Raw genomic sequence first — 20933 nt, 5'->3', positions numbered from 1 at the left:
CTATATGGGAAAGGCAGAACTATAGAGATAGAAAATAAATCTGTGATTGCCAGAGACCGGGTGTGAGGGGAGGGAATGACCACAAAGGGGTACAAGGGAAACTTTGATGTGATGGAGTCATTCTGTTCCTTCACTATGTGGTAGTTAGGCAACTGTAAGCATTTGCCTGAGAACTTTATAATAAAGAGCGAATATTACTGTACATAAATCACAGCTCAATAAACCTGACTTAATTAAAAAATAAACTGTTGTTCCAACAGGAAGGGGGAAGGGATGCTGTCAGCCCCAAAGGGTCGAGCCTCCACATCATAACCAGTAAGGTTACTTGCTATTAGCTGGTTCCCTTCCTCTTGTGCCTTGAAAAACAGGCTATCCTCTCTTCTAGCTTGGAGTAGGGCTATGATCATCTTGTCAAACACTCTTGACAAACAGAAGGAAAGTGATTTCTTCTTCGTACTTAGCCAACTGTGTGCAGCAAGGAACAGGTTCATCTGTGACCTCACCCTGATCACACAGCACAACTTATATTCTTGAATTTTATGATGGTCCTCCAGAAGTCCTACCTTCCAGGAGACTATTCCCTATAAGCGTTAAAAACACCTGCTATACTAGCCCTCTTACTAACAAACACCTTCTTAACAGCATTCAGGTCCCTTTTTTGTAGGGAAATAGTCCTTCCCAATGTGTACAGACCTGGTAAGAAGGTAGATCTATGTGCCTGCCCTTGTACTACATAAGCTGCAAGGTCCCTGGAAGCTCCTTCCTCCAGATCCTTCTGCTTATCGCAGTGAAACAGTTAAGAGAAACAGCTAAATATGCCTTAAATTCAAGCAACTGGACTTTCTCTTCAAGGATTTTTATCTTGGGCTGCATTATCTGTTGTCAACTGGACAACCCCACAATGTTTCTAAGAAAACCAAGGAACTACGGGATACAAAACCCTCTTCCTATATGATTCCATGTTAGAGTCTGCCCATGAGAAGCACTCATGTGAGATTTGGAAGGCAAAAGAAGTCAGGACAATATCCTCTGAGGTTGCAGACATAAGTGGGCTGACAAGACATTTAAAGCAGTTTCTTGGTAGGTCTTTGAAACCCACCCATTTTGCATCTGCAGACAGAGGAAATTCCAAAATGTGGAAGCTTGAGATTCACAGCAACTTCCGGACCAGCTCTTAAGAACTACCCACTTTGCTGCTGCGGGCTGATGGTCAATGATTGTCAGCTGACCATCACTCACTCTCCCAGCCTTCTAATGATTGTACAAGCCTGTATTACCTCTTTTCATCCTTGGAGCCTATAAGTTGGCTTCTGTTTTCTGATAAAAATATGAATAGAGACACAAAAACATAAGACCCATAGCGTGCAGAAACAAATGAGCTGTTATATCCTAATATCCGTTCTTCTCCCTTTCCCTTGATAACAGAACGTCCAGTTTAGCCAGGCATATGGCCCCGGCTTTTTGTGCCTGGCTTATTTGGCTCAGCATTATGTCATCAAGGTTCATCCATGTTGTCATATGTTTCACGACATCGTTCCTTCTTACTGCTGCGTAATATTCCATCGTGTGTATATACCACATTTTATTTATCCACTCATCTGTTGAAGGACATTTGGATTGTTTCCATCTCTTGGCAATTGTGAATAATGCTGCCATGAACATTGGTTTGCAGATATCTGTTCGTGTCACTGCTTTCACATCTTCTGGCTATATACCGAGAAGTGCAATCGCTGGATCGAAGGGTAATTCGATATCTAGTTTTCTGAGGAATTGCCAGACTGACTTCCAGAGTGGCTGAACCATTATACAGTCCCACCAACAATGAATAAGAGTTCCAATTTCTCCACATCCCCTCCACAATTTGTAGTTTCCTGTTTGTTTAATGGCAGCCATTCTAACCGGTGTTAGATGGTATCTCATTGTGGTCTTAATTTGCATCTCTCTAATAGCTAGTGAAGCTGAACATTTTTTCATGTGTTTCTTGGCCATTTGTATTTCCTCTTCAGAGAACTGTCTTTTCATATCTTTTGCCCATTTTATAATTGGGCTGTCTGTACTCTTGTCATTGAGTTGTAGGATTTCTTTATATATGCAAGATACCAGTCTTTTGTCAGATACATGGTTTCCAAAAATTTTTTCCCATTGAGTTGGCTGTCTCTTTACCTTTTTGAGAAATTCTTTGAGGTACAGAAACTTCTAAGCTCGAGGAGTTCCCATTTATGTATTTTTTCTTTTGTTGCTTGTGCTTTGGGTGTAAAGTCTGGGAAGTGGCCGCCTAATACAAGGTCTTGAAGATGTTTCCCTACTTTATCTTCTAGGAGTTTTATGGTACTTTCTTTTATATTGAGATCTTTGATCCATTTTGAGTTAATTTTTGTGTAGGGTGTGAGGTAGGGGTCCTCTTTCATTTTTTTGGATATGGATATCCAACTCTCCCGGCCCCATTTGTTGAAAAGACCATTATGACCCAGTTCAGTGACTTTGGGCCTTATCAAAGGTCAGTCAGCTATAGATCTGGGGGTCTGTCTCCAAATTCTCAGTTCAATTCCATTGATCAATATGTCTATCTTTGTGCCAGTACCATGCTGTTTTGACAACTGTGGCTTTATAATAAGCTTCAAAGTCAGGGAGTGTAAGTCGTCCCACTTTGTTTTTCCTTTTTAGAGTGTCTTTAGCAATTTGAGGCATCTTCCCTTTCCAAATAAATTTGATTATTAGTTTTTCCAAGTCTGCAAAGTGGGTTGTTGGAATTTTGATTGGGATTGCATTGTATCTGTAGATGAGTTTGGGTAGAATTGACATCTTAATGACCTTTAACCTTCCTATCCATGAACACGGAATATTTTTCCATCTTTTAAGGAATCCTTCTATTTCTTTTAGTAGAGTTATGTAGTTTTCTTTGTATAGGTCTTTTACATCTTTAGTTAAGTTTATTCCTAGGTACTTGATTTTTTAGTTGCTATTGAAAATGGTATCTTTTTCTTGAGTGTCTCTTCAGTTTGTTCATTTCTAGAATATAGAAACATTACTGACTTATGTGCATTAACCTTGTATCCCGCTACTTTGCTAAATTTGTTTATTAGCTCTAGTAGCTGTATCGTCGATTTCTCAGGGTTTTCCAGATATAAGATCATATCATCTGCAAACAATGACAGTTTTACTTCTTCCTTTCCAATTTGGATGCCTTTTATTTCTTTGTCTTGCCGGATTGCCCTGGCTAGCACTTCCAGCACAATGTTGAATAATAGTGGTGACAGCGGGCATCCTTGTCTTGTTCCTGATCTTAGAGGGAAGGCTTTCAGTCTCTCACCATTGAGTACTATGCTGGCTGTGGGTTTTTCATATATGCCCTTTATCATATTGAGGAAATTTCCTTCAATTCCTACCTTTTGAAATGTTTTTATCAAAAAGGGATGTTGGATTTTGTCGAATGCTTTTTCAGCATCTATTGAGATGATCATTTGATTTTTCCCTTTTGATTTGTTAATGTGTTGTAGTACCTTCATTGATTTTCTTATGTTGAACCATCCTTGCATGCCTGGAATGAACCCCACTTGGTCATGGTGTATGATTTTTTTAATGTGTCTTTGGATTCGATTTGCAAGTATTTTGTTGAGAATTTTTGCATCTATATTCATTAGGGAGATTGGCCTGTAGTTTTCCTTTTTTTGTAGCATCTTTGCCTGGTTTTGGTATTAGATTGATTTTAGCTTCATAAAATGAGTTAGGTAGTGTTCCATTTTCTTTGATGTTTTGAAAGAGTTTAAGTAAGATTGATGTCAGTTCTTTTTGGAAAGTTTGGTAGAAGTCCCCTGTGAAGCCATCTGGCCATGGGCATTTATTTTTGGGAAACTTTTTGATGACTGATTGGATCTCTTTGCTTGTGATGGGTTGGTTGAGGTCTTCTGTTTCTTCTCTGGTCAGTCTAGGTTGTTCATATGTTTCCAGAAAATTGTCCATTTCCTCTACATTATCCAGTTTGTTGGCATAGAGTTGTTCATAGTATCCTCTTATTTTTTTTAATGTCTTTGGGATCCGCAGTAATGTCACCTTTCTCATTCATTATTTTGTTTATGTGGGTCTTCTCTCTTTTTGTTTTTGCCAGTCTAGCTAGGGGCTTGTCAATCTTGTTGATCTTTTCAAAGAACCAACTTTTGGTGTTATTTATCCTATTGTTTTTTTGTTCTCTCTGTCATTTATTTCTGCTTTAATCCTTGTTATTTCTTATCTTCTACTTGGTTTAGGATTGGTTTGCTGTTTATTTTCTAGCTTCTTCAGTTGATCCATTAGTTCTTTGATTTTGGCTCTTTCTTCCTTTTTAATATATGTGTTTAGTGCTATAAATTTTCCCCTCAGTACCGCTTTTGCTGCATCCCATAGGTTTTGGTATGTTGTGTTCTCATTTTCATTCGTCTCTATATGTTTAGCAATTTCTCTTGCTATTTCTTCTTTAACCCACTGATTGTTTAGGAGTGTGTTGTTTAACCTCCAGGTATTTGTGAATTTTCTAAGTCTCTGATGGTTATTGACTTCTAATTGTATTCCATTGTGGTCAGAGAATGTGCTTTGAATAATTTAATTTTTTTTAAATTTATTGAGGCTTGTTTTATGGCCCAGCATATGATCTATTCTGGAGAAAGTTCCATGAGCACTAGAGAAGAATGTGTATCCTGGTGATTTGGGATATAATGTTTTATATATGTCTGTTAAATCCAATTCATTTATCAGATTGTTTAGGTTTTCAATTTCCTTCTTGGTCTTCTGTCTGGTTGATCTATCTATAGGAGAGAGTGATGTGTTGAAGTCTCCCACAGTTATTGTGGAAACATCAATTGCTTCCTTTAGTTTTGCCAGTGTTTCTCTCGTGTATTTTGTGGCATCTTGATTGGGTGCATAAACATTTATTATTGTTATTCTTTTTCCTGAATTGCCCCTTTTATTAGTATGTAGTGGCCTTCTTTGTCTCTAATAACATCCTTGCATTTAAAGTCTATTTTATCTGAGATTAATATTGCTACACCTGCTTTCTTTTGGCTGTAGCTTGCATGATATATTTTTTCCATCCTTTCACTTTCCATTTCTTTCTGTCTCTGTGTCTAAGATGAGTCTCTTGTATGCAACATATTGATGGTTCATTTTTTTAATCCGTTCTGTGAATCTGTATCTTTTAATTGGAGAGTTTAATCCATTTACATTCAACGTTATAACTGTGAAGGTATTTCTTGAATCAGCCATCTTATCCTTTGGCTTATATTTGTCAGATATATACATTAATAGAGCAAGGGAAAAAATATATCTGACAAATATAAGCCAAAGGATAAGATGGCTGATCAACCAGACAGAAGACCAATAAGGAAATTGAAAACCTAAACAATCTGATAAATGAATTGGATTTAACAGACATATATAAAACATTATATCCCAAATCACCAGGATACACATTCTTCTCTAGTGCTCATGGAACTTTCTCCAGAACAGATCATATTAATGTCCTTTAATGTACCCATACCGAATCTCTTTAGTACTGAACCTTTCTCCATGTCTCTCTCCTTTCTTTGTTTCTCTAGACAGAGACAAGCAGGAGTGTTTCCTGTCCACCAGGGTGATGGCTGTAGGAGGACGCCCCCCTTTTCTTGGGAAGTTGTGGTGTTTAGTGAATTTTCTCAACCACTGGATTATTGCCTTTTGTCTCAGAGCTCTCTTAGTTCTGCTCTTGTCTTGACCTTACCAAATTGCAAGTCTTTGAGGCTTTCTTCATTGGGCTTCTTAGGGTAATTGTTTTAGAAAAAGAGAAAAAGAAAATTAAAAAAAGGCCCTCTTTGCAGATCTAATGGGTTACTGAAATGCTAAGAGACAAAGCAATTAGGGCCGTGAAGGAAAAGTCCAGGAGGCAGAGAAACCGGTTTTTCTCCTGGATTTGCATATGAGCCCGACTGTCTGAGCTCTGCCCTTCCCCTTTCTATGTTCACCAGAAATCCAAAAATCCTCCGCTTTTATTTTGGAGTTTTTCGTGCTGTTTTTTTCTATGCCTGTCTCCTCTCTGCTGGGCTGGCTGCTCTCAGATTCTCTGGTGTCTGGTCTCAGTCTATCTATGGTTGGAGTTTGGATCAGTAGAATGAGTTTCCGATAAGGGCTGCCACTGCAGTTCTCTCTTCTCCTTCCCGGAGCTGACAGCCCCTCCTCCCACGGGACTGAGCCTGGCAGGGAGGGGCGCGGGTCCCCTGGCCGCAAAAACTTACAGATTTCGCTGATCTCAGCAGTTCCACGTTTTCTTGAGTGTTGTATGAAGTATGCCCAAAGTCAGATTGCTCTGTGGTGTCCAGTCCACGCAGTTCCTGGCTTTCTGCCTACTTCCCTGGAGGAGTAACTAAAATGTACACCTCACCATTCCACCATCTTGCCCCACCCCTTCAACAACTGTTTTTAAATGTTAGGGAGGTTGCAAGTTGGACTTTGATTCCTGGGAGAAGGGATTCGATTGAGGCGAGCCTTACGCTTTGCTCCTGAAAGCAGTGTCTGCAGTGCAGACGCAGGAGGAGAACCCAAACATGCCTCAGGTGCTTCTCTCAGGAGAGGAGACAGAATTCACAGAGTTATGGGGGCAGGTTTGGGGAAGGAGGAAGCTGTGCAGAAAGACCCACATCAAGCCACTTTGGGGGTCCCCTGTACGTCTGCCAAATACGAGGCTACACATGCATAGGATGAAACGTCACAGTGGAGACCCCAAAGAGGCCACATGTCACAGTCGGGCTCAGCGATCCCTGAGGGAGGCTACTCTTGCCCTGCCTTAGCGACCTGGAAACAGGCAACGAGGGACTCAGAGTGACTGGCAAGTACCTTCTTGACAAAACACAACCCAACACTCTTTAAAAGGAGGCAGCAAAATCCAGACTATATTTAACAATATAAAGACACAATATCTAGTATGAACTAAAAAAAAAAAAAATACTGGACACGAAACACTAGCAAAAAATACATGACACATAAACAGGAAAAAAAATCGATCAATTAAAGCACACCCAGAAATGACAGATGATGAAACCAGCAGATAAGGATGTTAAAAGAGCAACTATAAACGCATACAAGGAAAGCATGAACCTAATAAGGAGAAAAGTGGAAGATTAAAAACACAAATGGAAATTCAGAGATGAAAAATGCAGTATCTGAGATGAAATTATTGACGAAGTAATAAGTGGGTTAGACTGTTTGCAGCAGAAAAGTCGAGTGGATTTGCATTACCACCAGCAATGTGTGCATTCCAGCGTTCCACAGTCTTTCCAACTCTGTGTCGTGAGGCTCTTTCCTGAGCCATTCTAATGTACATGCAGTATGATCTCGTTTTGGTCTTTCCGAGTAGGTGTACCACTTTGCATTCCTTTACACAGGCCTGAGAGCTCCAGTTCTTCTGCATCTTGGTCTGGTCAGCTGTTTTAATTTTAGCTGATTAAATAGGTATGCAGTAGTACCTTGCGGCTTTAATTTGCATTTCCCTAGTGACTAATGATATGGTGAAACTTTCATGTACTTACTGGGCTTTTATATATTTTATTTTGTGAAGTGTCTGCTCAAATCTTTTTCACATTTATTCTTGGGTGTTGCTCTTCTTGTGGTTGAATTGCAAGAGCTCTGTGTAAATCCTGGGTACACATGCTTTGCCAGGTGGCTATTCTGTGAATATTTTATCTCATCTATGGTTTGCCTTATAAGTGTCTGAATGGTGACTTTCAAATTGCAGAAGTTTTAAGTTTAATAAAAACCAATTATTTATATTTTTCTTTTTTGGTTTGTGCCTTTTGGGGAGGTCCCGGCTGAGAAATCTCTGCTTACACGAAGGATGGGAAGATATCCTCTAAGTTTTCTTCTGAAAGTTTTATGGTCTTGACTCTTACAAAGTAGCTTTATGTACAGTATTAGGAAATGGTTAAAGTTCACTTTTCTTTGATAAAGCCTCATTGTTTCAGCACCATTTTTTGAGACTATCCTTGTTCTCATTGAGTTGCATTGGTGACCTGGTTGAAAATGAATCAATTATACGTGTTGATCTCTTTGTGGGCTCGATTATATTCCATTGATCTAGATGTCTAAGTGTGGACCCAAAATGCATTCTATTGATTACTGTAACTTTATATAGTAAGCCTTGGAATGAGGTAGTAATTTGTTTTGGTCATCATAAACACTTGCAGGGTACAAGGTCAGTATGAATCGCTTCCATGGGGCTTGTGTGGATACCAGTGTCCTGTGACTCAGCTGCCCTGATGTGAGCCTCTTCTCTATCCACTGCAGCTCCCCTTCCAGCCCCTGGCCTCCCAGGGCCCAGCCTCTACACCTCTGTTTGCTTCCTCTGCCTTCCCCCTGGATGCTGTTCTTGGGAAAAATCACTTTAAAAAAGTTTTTCCCCAATCAAATCCCTCTCATGGAGAAGAAAGGGGAAAGTCCTGTGGTCCCAGAAAAGACACACCTTAGCCCTTGGTGGATGTGATACACTCTCCCAGTGCCAGCAACTTCTCTCTTCATCAGACGGTCAGTTACAGCCACAGTCCCAAACCTCAGGTGACATACGAAAAATGCTCTGTGTCACTCGCTCGGAACTTCCGTAGTTAGCTGTAAGGGAACACTCCCCAGGATGTTAGGGAATGCATTGCTCATGGAAAATTCTGCCCCAAGACTTCCTTTCTCTCGGCCTCTATAAGCTCAACTCATTCTGGAGTAAGGGAGTCCCCCTCACTCCCTCCCCCAACACAGCCTTGGGTGCAGCAGGTGATGGGGGACGCTGGGGAACCTGCCCCCTCCCCCAGCTCAGCCTGCCTGCCGGGCCAGCTGCTCACTGCAGGATGGAGGTACTTGCTTTAACCTTGGCCTCTGGGGCAGCCACACCCGAGACAGGTTCCCATTTCACCACACTATTCCTTGTGCACTCTCTGTGTGAGAAGGTCCGCAGCTTTCATTACATTCTCAGAAATGTCCATGTTCTCTAAAAGATTTAATAACAGCCATGCAGACAGATGTTTGCCTGGATGATATTTAGGCAGCGCATGGAAACACCCATCACCGTGCACAGCAGGTGTGGCTTTTATTCCCACCCCAACCCTGGGACTCAAAAGGCAAATCAGCAAGAAGTTTGGAAAGGCCTTTCCTGATCCAGGAAAACACTTTATTCTTTTAAAAATTGAGAACTGTGTCAAACCTCCAGAAAGTATAGACGTATAGAAAATATATATAGAAGTATAGACAGTATAGAAATAGTATTAAAAGATCTTTTGTGCCCACTATCCAATTGTTTTCTAATTTTTATTTTGCAAAATTGGCTTCAGAAGACACAGACAGAGGGAGAGAGGGGGAGAGAAAGAGGGAAAGAGAAAGAAACAAAACAAGGAAGCATTGTTCTTATAATGGAAAAAAAAATTCAATTCTGCAGTAAGCCAAAATTGCTGAATTGGTTTAGTTCGGGGTGGAACTGTTTAAAATCATGTATGTATTTTGATTAGATAATTAAAGTGTGCTTTTCTGCCAGCTGACTTTGTTTAAAGGCTTAATGTCGGGTGTGTGCTCCTTCCCTTTGGTTTTGTGAGACCAACTTTCCAGGACTCGCTTAGCCCATCTCTCTGGATAGGGCCATCCTGGGACCAATGTTGAAACAAAATCAGCCCTTGTTCTTCAGAAATTCTCAGTGAAACTGCAGAGTAAATGTTAATTTTAATAACAACTATTATTGTTGAATAATTTTAATCCTACCATTTTCTAATCAATAATGATAGCTATTATTAACTGGTAAGTATACATAAATGGCAGGAGTGGGGCTAATTACCTTACATCTAGTGTCTCACATGTTTTACACTGCAATCCAACCAAGCAGTTATTTTAGTGTTCCCTGTTTCATAGATGAAAAGATTGCAGTTGCTCCAAAGCATTCAAGCTTACTCAGTTTACGAGTCAGAAATGAAACCCAATTTTCCCTGACTCCAAAGCCATGTTCTTTGCTACTGAAGCCACACTCAAGAGTCCTTTTCCTGGGATGGACATGAGGGGTGGACACTGGGAGGGCCATTCTGTATGTGCAGCTCGCTCTGCAAATGTTCCAAGAGAAGACCTTTAGAGTTCTCTGCAAGGTAGGCTGTGACCCACGAGAGGGCCCCACGAAAGGATGGGAAGAAGATGGCCAACTCATTAAACAACATCCAGCTTACGTGTCATTACCCTAACCCAAATCTGCAGTCTCTGTAAGTTAATATTTCTATAAATGCTATAATCATCTCATGACTAGTACCATTATGTAACAGTATTTTTGCATGTGTTGACAGTATTTATTTAGAAAATGTCAATATTTAACATACTTCACAGTTTCTGTCAACTTGTGTTGGCATTTCTCTTAAGAAAGTGAGATCAGCTGGGCTTCTCTTGTCTTTGGATGGGTTCAGATCTTGTAAATATTTTGCTGCCAGGGTGAAAGAAACTGTGTCCATGAATGCTAAGGGATGCCACCTGGAAGAGAAGGTCACCACAGGGTGCAGTGAATATGATCACGGTCAGTGTTTGTTCATCCAGATATAATTGTGTCTTTCTAATCAGACAAAAGCTCACAAACCCAGAATAATTAACAAACAGATCCCTAAAGCCCCAAACAGCCTCATCCTCTCTTGGATGCTCGCTTCCTTCTCTTCTGAGTTGGCGATGGTCTCAGGTAAGGAAGGAAAGCCTCCCTTTCCCTGATTAGAGACGGCAGTGGGAAAGGAGAGTGTCACACCTGTTCACGCAGGTGAGCCGTACGGGGTGAGGCTGGACAAAGAGCATGGAGCGTGACTACAGCCTCTGCTTCATTTTTCTGTAGCCGTGACCTGGAGAGGCTGCACTCCAGATCAGGTAAAGACACAGCTGCCCAGCTCTTGTGACGGTCAACTCAGACACCTGCTGGACACCTGCCCACGGACACAATTCATAATGGCCATTGGTCCTCAGCAGACCCTACTGATCCCTGCCTCCTAGTTACCCCATTGAAACTTTCATCAATGCATCAAAATGACGTCGATGCATTGTTTGAACTCCATTGTCTTAAGAGAGGCCTGTGTTTTGGGAGCAGTGCTCGCTGTTTCAAAATAAGAGATTTTCTAGAACTTGTTTCAGTTGTACAGATTTAGCCTGGATAAAGGAGAGTGAGTTTGTGGAGAATTTGGTTAGTGGTATCATACATTTCGTATTTCTCAAAAAGCTATTACTTCCTAATTCTGAAGAATTAACTGTCTAAATTATCCAATAACTTCCAAACATGGAAAACAAGTGTTACAAAAGAACAGTGTTAAGTCGGATAATTTTGAGGTAAAACGTTTTATGTCTGGGACTAAATAGCTCTCAATTACTTAGCAAGACTATTTCTGTAAACAAAATATCCTACCTTACTAGATTATTTCTTCTAATGGGGAACATTGATTTTGCTATCAACTGTTTTCCCAAGGAAATGCTTGTTACATACTCTGTGTCTTAAATGGGTTGAACTTGGACATCCAAATGCTTTAAAATATTTCCATTTACCTTTGGGGAAGTGCAGTGCCCCGTAGTGGTGTAACATGCACAACCTCTACCGCCTCTGGAAACATCCCGATGTTATCACTGGCCCTGGTGATGGTTTGTTGAGTAACCCTCAGGAGGGGGAGGACCTGAAGCTCTGACATCCCATTTCTCCCAAAGGCACACCCGGAAACATAGAGTAGAAAAACAGAATCTCAGTGCTTCCACTACATCTGCCAGGATACCCAAAATGAACTTAAAAGTCTTCGCTAAATTGCTTTGATGTCTTGAGTCACACTTTACCACAGAGAACACAACTGTGTTTATTTTTGCCAAGTTAAGCAGCATGAGTTCTCCCCATAGCTTTCTGTGTTTCCGACACAGACTCTTTTTTTCTAACTGCTTTTTCCCTTAGGGTATCTTTAATTCCTTCCCCACATTACAAGTGCACGTAGCAATGCCAAGGCAATAGAGAACAGTACACTGAGATTTGCTTTATCAAAACCTGTAATTAAAGGGAAGTGATTTTTTTTTTCACCCAGACAAACTTTGTGCTTGACAGAATTAAATACCTAGTTGTATTTGGGTTAATGATAATCATGAATTATGGAAAATTTGCAAGGAGCGATACAAAATTAGCTACTGGGCCTCTTTCCAGAGTTAGAGTAAATTCATGACAAATTTGATAATTATCTGCATCAATAATTTTTAAAAGTCTGTTAAGTTTTTCAGCACTGCTGGTTGCAAGGAATTGATTAGACCAGATACTGTATAATGTAGTGAAATAGACTAGGTCTCTTTTGGAAATATTAGTAGACAGTGTAACTGATTAGTAGACAGTGTAACTGATAACTGTAAACATAAATTCTCTCCTTTAGGAATGTTAATGCTTCAGATTGTGGATGGTGCTTTTTATGTTTTCATGCAAAGAAGCGCTTCAAAACCCAAAATTAAAAGAATAGCCTCCAAACAGTGGTTGCCATGGCAGCATCAGAAATAGGGAACCCACAAGCTGGCTTCAGTGGCATGTATAATTTGTATTACTTTAGGACTGGGTGCGTGGTTATTTGCTATATTACACTTTATACTTGCAAAAGAATATTGTCAGGGACTCTTTGTTCCTCGATGAAGCAGTGTGTCTGGGATGCCCACTTTCCACAGGGAGGTGCTAGACCAGTATGCTTTGAGGGCGGTGTCAGGGTATCTTGAGGGTGTATGTGGTGGGCAGAACATGTGAATAGTTGGGTTACATGGAAAGGGGAAGTTAAGGTTATAGATAGAACAGATGTTGCTTATCAGCCGATCTTGAGATGGGGAAATTAACGTGGATTACCGGGGTGTGCCCAGTATAATCCAAAGGCTCCTCATGTGAGAGAGAGAGGCAGGAAGGGAGCATGTCAGAGTGATGAGCTGTGAGAAAGACTTGGCCGGCCATTGCTGGCTTTGAAGATGGTTTGGGGGCCTGAGGCCAGGAATGCTCGTGCCCCCCAGAAGCCAGAAAAGGCACAAAAATGTATTCTCCCCTAGAGCTTCCAGAAGGGAGCACAGCCCTTGATTTTAGCCCAATGACACTTACTTCAGACTTCTAATGTCCAGAACTGTAAGGTAATAGGTTTGTGTTGTTTTAGGCCTTGGAATTTGTGATAATTTGTAATAGCAATAGGAAACTAATACGGTCCAATAGAGCTGAAGTTGGGCGGGGGGCCCAGCTAGAGCAAGCCTCCTAGCCTGGGAAGAGACCCTTCTGCTCTGCAGGCCTTGGTAGGGGGCTCCCCCTCCCAAAATAAAGGCACATGGTGGTCTGGCCTGGGGGAAATCCTGACCCTCTTAGGTAGCACCTGCACGGACCAGTGGGAGACCCAGAAGCACCAAATTAAAAGAACACTGCAAAGGCTCTGAAAATGGAACGGCCGTTGCAAACACAGTCCACAAAAGCAAACCAAAACCTACATACTAAACCCAAACAGGGTTTATATGAAAGAAACATTTATATAGGAGCCAGAGGCTCCTAACATAATATACAAACTGTGGGGCATACATTCAAACTCACCTGTCATAGCAAAATCTAAAAAAATGTGCAAATTGTATGAGAAAGTTAAGCTAATACCAATACCAAGATGAATTGATTTTGAAATTATCTGAAAAGGAATTTAAAGCAGCCATCATAAAAAATGATTCAACAATTATAAACTCCCTTGAAACAAAAGAGAATATGAAATCTCAGCAAAAAAAAATAGAGGTTTTATTACAAAAACACAGATGGAAATTATAAAACTAAAAATTACAATAACAGTAATAAAAACTCACAGTAATGAAATAAAAAACAAAACTATGAGCTCAGTGGTGGAGTGTAGAAGACAGAGGATAGAATAGTTGAACTTGAGGATAGAAAAACAGAATTTATCCATTTTGAATAACAGAGGGAAAATAGACTGGAAAAGAATAGCAACTACTGATACAATTTCTTGGATGAATCTTTAGGACTCATGCTAAGAAAAAAAAATTCTGAAAGATTACATATTTTGTTGCATTCTTTTAACATTGTTGAAGTGTCAATTTTAAAAATAGAAAGATTAGTGATTGCCAGTGATTAGGGAGGTGTGAGGGGAGGTGGAGGGAGATGGGTAAAGTGATAAAACGTCAACTGGAGGATTATTGTGGTTTGGGATCTCTTCACTGTCTTGACAGTGGTGAACACACAAATCTACAAAGATGATAAAATTGTGTAGAATTTAATACACACACAAACACAAAGGAGTATAAGTAAAACTGAGAAAATCTGCCTAAGATAGGTGGAGTGTATTGATGATATAGTATTGATCAAGGTTGTATTACACTACAGTTCTGCAAAGTGTTAACACTGGGGAAGCTGGGCAAGTCTACAAGGAGGATCTCTGTATTAATTCTGGCAGTTGCACGTGAATCTACATTTATCCCAATAAAAAACAGGTTGAAGTGGAAGAATCTAGACGGTTGAATACTAGATAAGGGATGCCGTTGGCGGATATTGTCCGTGGGCTGTGGATGCCCTGTGGTAGAAGAGGTACATAGCCAGGTAAAGCCTGGACTTTGTCTTAATTTCTTCTACCCTCACCCCCACCCCCTCCCCTAAAGCAGATCCCAAGGCAAGGACTCCGGTGCAAATGGTTTGGGAGGTAAGACCAGGATCATCAAAAGAGGACTTGGAAGGAGGCCAGCGAAGGGTGTGCCTTGGAGCTGGTTACTACCATGGGACAACCGGGGCACAACCCCTGGGGAGCTGCAGGAATCGGTGTGGAGCTTGCACCTAAGCGTAATTTTCTCAAGGAGCAAGGAAGCAGGGGTGTTTTCCCAGCCCCCCATCTGCCATCTGCTGCGGGCTGCCCCTGGGGCAGGGGTGCCAGTTGATTGCCAGGCACTGCTGGCCTTGTCCGTAACCAAGCAGAGTGAGCCCTGAAGGCCCTAGAAAGCCCTCAGACAGAAATTCACGCAATCCCTGAAAATGGAGTTCCCACCGGGATTTGGGTGGGGTGCTCATAGCCCCTGGGACAGATGTTAACACCACCCCAGCGTGGGTGGAGCTCAGAGAGTCGGGTCAGAATTACTTCCAGAAACGCTTAAGGGGAGAGCCAATGGCTGCAGCTGGACCCGAGGTGTCAGGGCCAGAAAAATAGTGGCCGCGTGGGGAAGAAACTGAGTTCCAGGTGGTGGTCACAGGTGAGGCTTCCTGGGGAGCAGCTGTGGAGCCCTAATGAGGTCCCGACTGGGAGGGAAGGTCGCTGGCTGGAATAGGGGTGCTTCTTGGGGTTGCTGACCATGCACTGCTGTGTTGAGGGGGCTCCAGATGTGGGGGGCGGAGGACAGACCTCTGAGGAGTCAAGTGCCCAGGTGAGAAGGGCTTCAGCCTCCTCTCGGGCGGAGGAGCTAGGCCAGCGCAGTGGGGCCTGGGAGTGGGGCAGGGGTGGGGGACGCCACAGGCAGCCAGCCCCATGTCACCTCCACTCAGCGGGCTCCGGTGTGGACAAGAAGGAAACATGTTTTGCTTATAAGATAGGACTGGCCGGGTTGGCTACTAAAATGAGACCACCCTGGAGGCTGAAAGTAAAGAGATTTTCAATCCTCTGAGAATGACTAGAAAAGTCAAGGCATCTGCCTGAGAGTTCAGCTTGAGTCTGAGGGCATCTTGGGAGAAAGTACACATTTCAGTTTCTTGGTTAACTGTCCTTCCTTATATAAAATATTTGCTAATTTTTGGTCAGTAGTAATGACTGTATCTTTACCTTAAGGAGGGCTGGACAGCCACCCACCAGCCCTGCCCTCCTGCTCCGTGGCCTCAGTGTCTGGCATCTCCGGTTGCTGCCGAGTGCTCCAGTTCAGCATCTGGCCCGGCAGGTGGGTCGGCTGGGGTGGGGGTGGGGGGCCCTAAGGTGGGGCGCAGAGGGCCATGGCTGGGGTCATCTGTGCTCTGCCCGCAGCGCTGCTCACCTTCACAGAGCTGTAGGATCGGGCAAGGGCCAGGGGAGCTGGAGCAGCCCTGAGAGGCGGCCGAAAGGAGGGAGGCTGGGGGTGAGAGATGTCACTCCTCCTCTAGAACTCATGTCCTTATGGCCCACAAACTTCATTCAAGGCTGCCACGCATAAGCACATGAGACATCCTGGGGGAGGCAGGTGTGGGAAATTGTGGAGAAGTTGCTGAGTTTCATATCTAGATCAGAGCAGAACAAAAGATAAGGGACAGCCATGGATGGTTGATGATGAGCTGTGTGAGATGGGAGTTCACAGAGGCTGGGATGCACAGACGGAAGAGACCACAAGAGTCAATCCACCCGGGTTCTGCAGACCTACTAGGGAGGGCGTTATACTTTGTGTTGGCTGCAGGCTAAGGAAAGCCACACCAATAATTTATTTTATTTATTTTAACCCCAAAGGATACAGTGATGCTAAGTGATACTAAAATTGCACATATGTGGAATTGTCTACTTTATATTGCAATGTAATTTATCTACAAGATTATAAATTCCACATGGGCAGGGGGAGGTCTCTTTTGCTCACTGTTATATCCGTATTATCCAGCCCAGTGACTGGAAAACAGCAGGTGCTCAATAAATATATGAAGTAGTATATTCATCATGCTATGTTGTATCAGCCTGGACCTACTCAAGAGAAGAGAAACCACAAGCGCATCGAAGAGACAAGGCTTGATTGAGGGAATTAGCTACACAGGTCATGGAGGAGCTAAGGCACATCCCAGCAGGTGGCCACTGCCTCCTCTGAGGCTGGAGGTTCAGGGGAAGGAGCAACGTCTCCGGCAGCTGGAGTCACGCAGACCTGTGTTCTTGGGTCTGGAGCCACCGGGGAGACTCAGCCACTGGGGAGACTCAGAATCAATAACCTGGATTCTCCCTACATCCCATCCTCTACTTTCGCACCAGGATCTCCCGTTGGACAGACCAGCAAGAAGCCAGTTGGCAAAAAGTTCCGAAAAATGTGCTGTCCTGTGATCGAGCAGAGCAGGGAAGGCTGGGAAATGGACATGAGCATAAACCCATGACCATGCTGTAGGCATCTGACAGTTGTGTGTGTCATGTGGCTTGAGGGAAAAGCAAACGGGCAGCTTATCACGTCTGCAGCTGTGGTTTGCCCTGGCCATAGGGCACCAGCCTCCAAAGAGCAGGATTTCTGTACCTTACATAGAACAGGACCCCTGAAAGTCAGTTCTTCTCTGCCCGGAGAGCCTTTGTGACATCTTAGAGTTTTTGCGTCAGTCCAAGCTACCACAGGAAAAAAAAAACAGCTTAAAAACTCATTCCTAATTTAAACTCTCATGTTAGTGACAGTTTTCAAATCTGACATGTCACTTTAACAGTCTGTTTAATATTGGAAAAGATTTAAAGCATTGCCATCTGGGAATTATGCAAAGTTGAAACAGAAATAAAACATTGGGCTCTCAACACAGAATCAAGTTGAAAATATTATTGTTTTTATTATAAGAAAACTGGCTGGAGTCACAAATGAGATACAACAAGGCTTTTAAATTCTCCTGAGTCATTTCCTCATGTCTGAACCAGCTCTTTAGGCAGTTACCTTGCCTGTGGCTGGGTTTTTCTATGAAACCAGAGCTGTCTGGTAACCTGCAGGGATGGTCAAGAAACAATGGAGGACTGGCTGGTTATTAAATCGAAATGCCTTCAATCAATATTTTGAAAATGTAACTTAACATTTCTTTGGAATAAAGGAAAAGAAATCGTTGTGGAAAAGGGGACAATGATAATGTCCAGTCTTACTCTTACTTATTCAGCCATGTCCCAGATTTACACACTCCACTCAACAACATCCACAGCTGCAACAAAACCACAACCACAAATGCTGTGAGGTCAGTCAGACACGGCCTCCTTAGCAGGTCTGTGACGATATCTCCTTCTGCTTTATTCAGTAGGAGATTCCACAAAGATCCTTCCCTCCGCCTCTTCCTGAGCCCTTAAATTTTGACTCATGTATGACTGTCCAGCTTGAACATATTTTAACTTGATCCAGATGTTGATCCCTATATAAATGTAAAGAAAAGTGAAACTGATAGGAGCAAGATTTGGACCTGGTAGAGAGTCAGAGTCACTGTTCTCAAAGTAGATTGTATATGGTGTGAGGTAGGGATCGACAGGAAGCTTTTCCTACATGAAGGCCAACATACTTACACATTTCCATCCTTTCCCCCCTGATTTGCATTTTTACTCCATCATATATCAAATACCCATATGGGGTTAACGTAGTTTCTTGGCACTCCAATTTATTCCATTGTTCAGTTTGCTAGTCTTGGGTTTTGGCTTGGCTGAGTAGATCCCTGTACTCAGTCTTGTTTCCAAGCAAACAGTGTGTTCTGCTAACATTTATTGGGCATGAGAATCTCTGCTAAGTATTTTTCAGTACTCCCAGCAGAGAGACCATGTCATAGAGTTTGTTTGGAGCTTGGGCTGTGTAGACAGATAGGCGGGGTTTGCATTCCATCCCTGCCACCCATCAGGTAAGGTTTGGGGAAATATGTAACCACTAAGCCTCAGTTTTCCTATGTGCAAGTTAACATATTATTAGTGCCCATTCATTAATTTTCTGTAAGGACAAAGTTAAAGTGTATTAAAGTATTTATTGAGTGCACTACTTGGAACATACAAAGTGTTTAATGAGTGATAGGTAATATTATTTATGTTATCTACAACTGTGATAATTCCATAATTGTTAATGCAATATTTTTTTCATGTTGTGTCAAGATTATCATGTAATAGTTTCATAATGAAGCAGTTAAGTAAAATATCCAAAGTTATGCCTACCATATCTTATATGGCTAGTAATTGTCAATTTTTTCCCCTAATTCCCCTGCATTTATCTCCTTCCCTAATGCTTCTCCTTGTTTCCATGTGCATATGGCATGAAATGGATGCAATTTGGGGGGGAAGGTGCAAAAATATGCTACTGACATTGGAGGAAAATATTTTTAAAAATTGTATAATGGTGATCTTTCCAAAGGGCCCATTGGAATTTTTAAGGCAAGTGTTGTTGTTCACTGGACAAAGTATTGAACATGGAGATTTAGAACAAGCCAGTGTGTTGCAGTGTTTTGCATGAAGACCACCTATTTAGACAAAATATCAAGACTAAATTTTCCCCATTCACACTGTATTTAAAAAGTTCTATCTGAATTAAGAATCTGCTGCTGGTTCTGACACCAGTTCAAATCAGCAGGAGTAAAAAAGATTAATATCCTACAAATAGGGAAAAATCTATTTTTTCAATGCTTCTGCTTTGTTCTGGAACTGGGACTCCGTTTCCATGCTTCAGAAATTCTGCAAGCATTGAAGAAAAGGAGAGAAGAGAACTTTCTGGGTTGGAACTGAATGCTTGGCTTCGTGGTAAGGAAGGGAGATGCAGCTAACAATTGGGCATAGAAGGCTGCAGGTATCCAAGTGGTCTCAGCCTTGCGAATGTCTGTCTGTAAGAAACATAGGCAGGGTGGCAGAATGGAGAATGGTTCCAAAGTAAACATTTTGAAAGGACTGGGCAAATGCCTACATATAGTAAGACATTCATAGTACACTAGCTGCTTATATTCTGCTTGCATATAAACAAGACTGTATATCTTGTATATATGCAAACATCCATATCTCACCAACTGCACATGTTCTGTATGTATATAAATAAGACTGCATATCTTGTATATATGCAAACATTCATATCACACTAACTGCCTATATTGTGAGTGCATATGAACAAGATTGTACATTTACACAACCCTGTATCAAGCAGATCCCAGAAATGAGAGGAGAAATGCAAGTGATTTGAAACTGGTTTGAGGGTATTAATATCTCGAGTTGGAACCCAGATGCTTTCTGTTGTATAGCTGTTTCTCTGTCATCTGCAGCTGAAGATGAAGACATGAATTGATTGCCAGGTTAGTTAACTGAGGATGAAATAATGTAGTAATTGCGCTCTCTGTCTGTGTTTTATGTTAGGTATTTTATGTACATCCTATGATAGCCTATGATCTTTATATTCTGAAAATTGCTTTGATCTTGTGTGCTAAGTAGTATGAGATGTAGTAAAAGACTAGATTTTGAACTTTTGTGGTGAAAATCCTTAAGTAATACAGACAGGCACGGGCTATGTAGTACTCAGTGGCAGAATGTTCTGGTGTCCATCAGAGTCTGTTGTATTTACCATTTGATTATAGATATAATTTATCTAGGGTTTTCCTTTAGACATGTTTGGTTTGAATCAGTTAAGTCTTCCAATCTCTTGTTTGAATACCTCTAACCTATGTATACATCTATGTGTGTATGTAAGTTTATTTTTATGTATGTTTAATATTTGAGGACTTACTACATTTCTTATTAATACTTGGCAGTTTTTTTTGTCAAGTCTCTTAAAGGGGCAAGTACCAGAGTGCCATGTGAGAACAGCTGACGTATAAAAAAGAATGTATTATTGCATGTAGTTGGGAGTTCAGGCTTGGCTGGATCCAGGAGTTCAGACACAGTCACCGGGTCTCTTTATTTTTCCTCATTCACTTCACTTAGTTTCTTCTGTGTTAGCTTCTATCCCAGGCAGATTTTCTCCATGAGCTTAAAAGATAGTTCCCAGCAGCTTGCACTTTACATCTTCCCGAAAACTAGCAATCTTGGAGAAAGGAGAGTGACGTTTTTCTCCCCAGCAGATTATTCCTTGAACAAAATCTACTTGGCCCAGCAAAGTCATATGCCCATCCCAGATGAGTCACTGTTTTTAGGGACCTGGGGAAATAGGCTCACCCTTACTGGTAGTGCAGAATAGCAGTTACGACTGTTTGGGCTCTGGAATGGATTGACTGGGTTCAAACCCCTGCTTAGCCAGTTAGTAGCTAAGTAAATTCAACAAGTCATATCACCTTCTGTGTCTAAGCCTCTTTACTTAAAAAATGGATAACAATA

The sequence above is a fragment of the Choloepus didactylus genome, chromosome 23 (genome assembly GCF_015220235.1).
Source record: "Choloepus didactylus isolate mChoDid1 chromosome 23, mChoDid1.pri, whole genome shotgun sequence".
Taxonomy (NCBI): Eukaryota; Metazoa; Chordata; class Mammalia; order Pilosa; family Megalonychidae; genus Choloepus; species Choloepus didactylus.
This window is presented reverse-complemented; position numbering follows the sequence as displayed.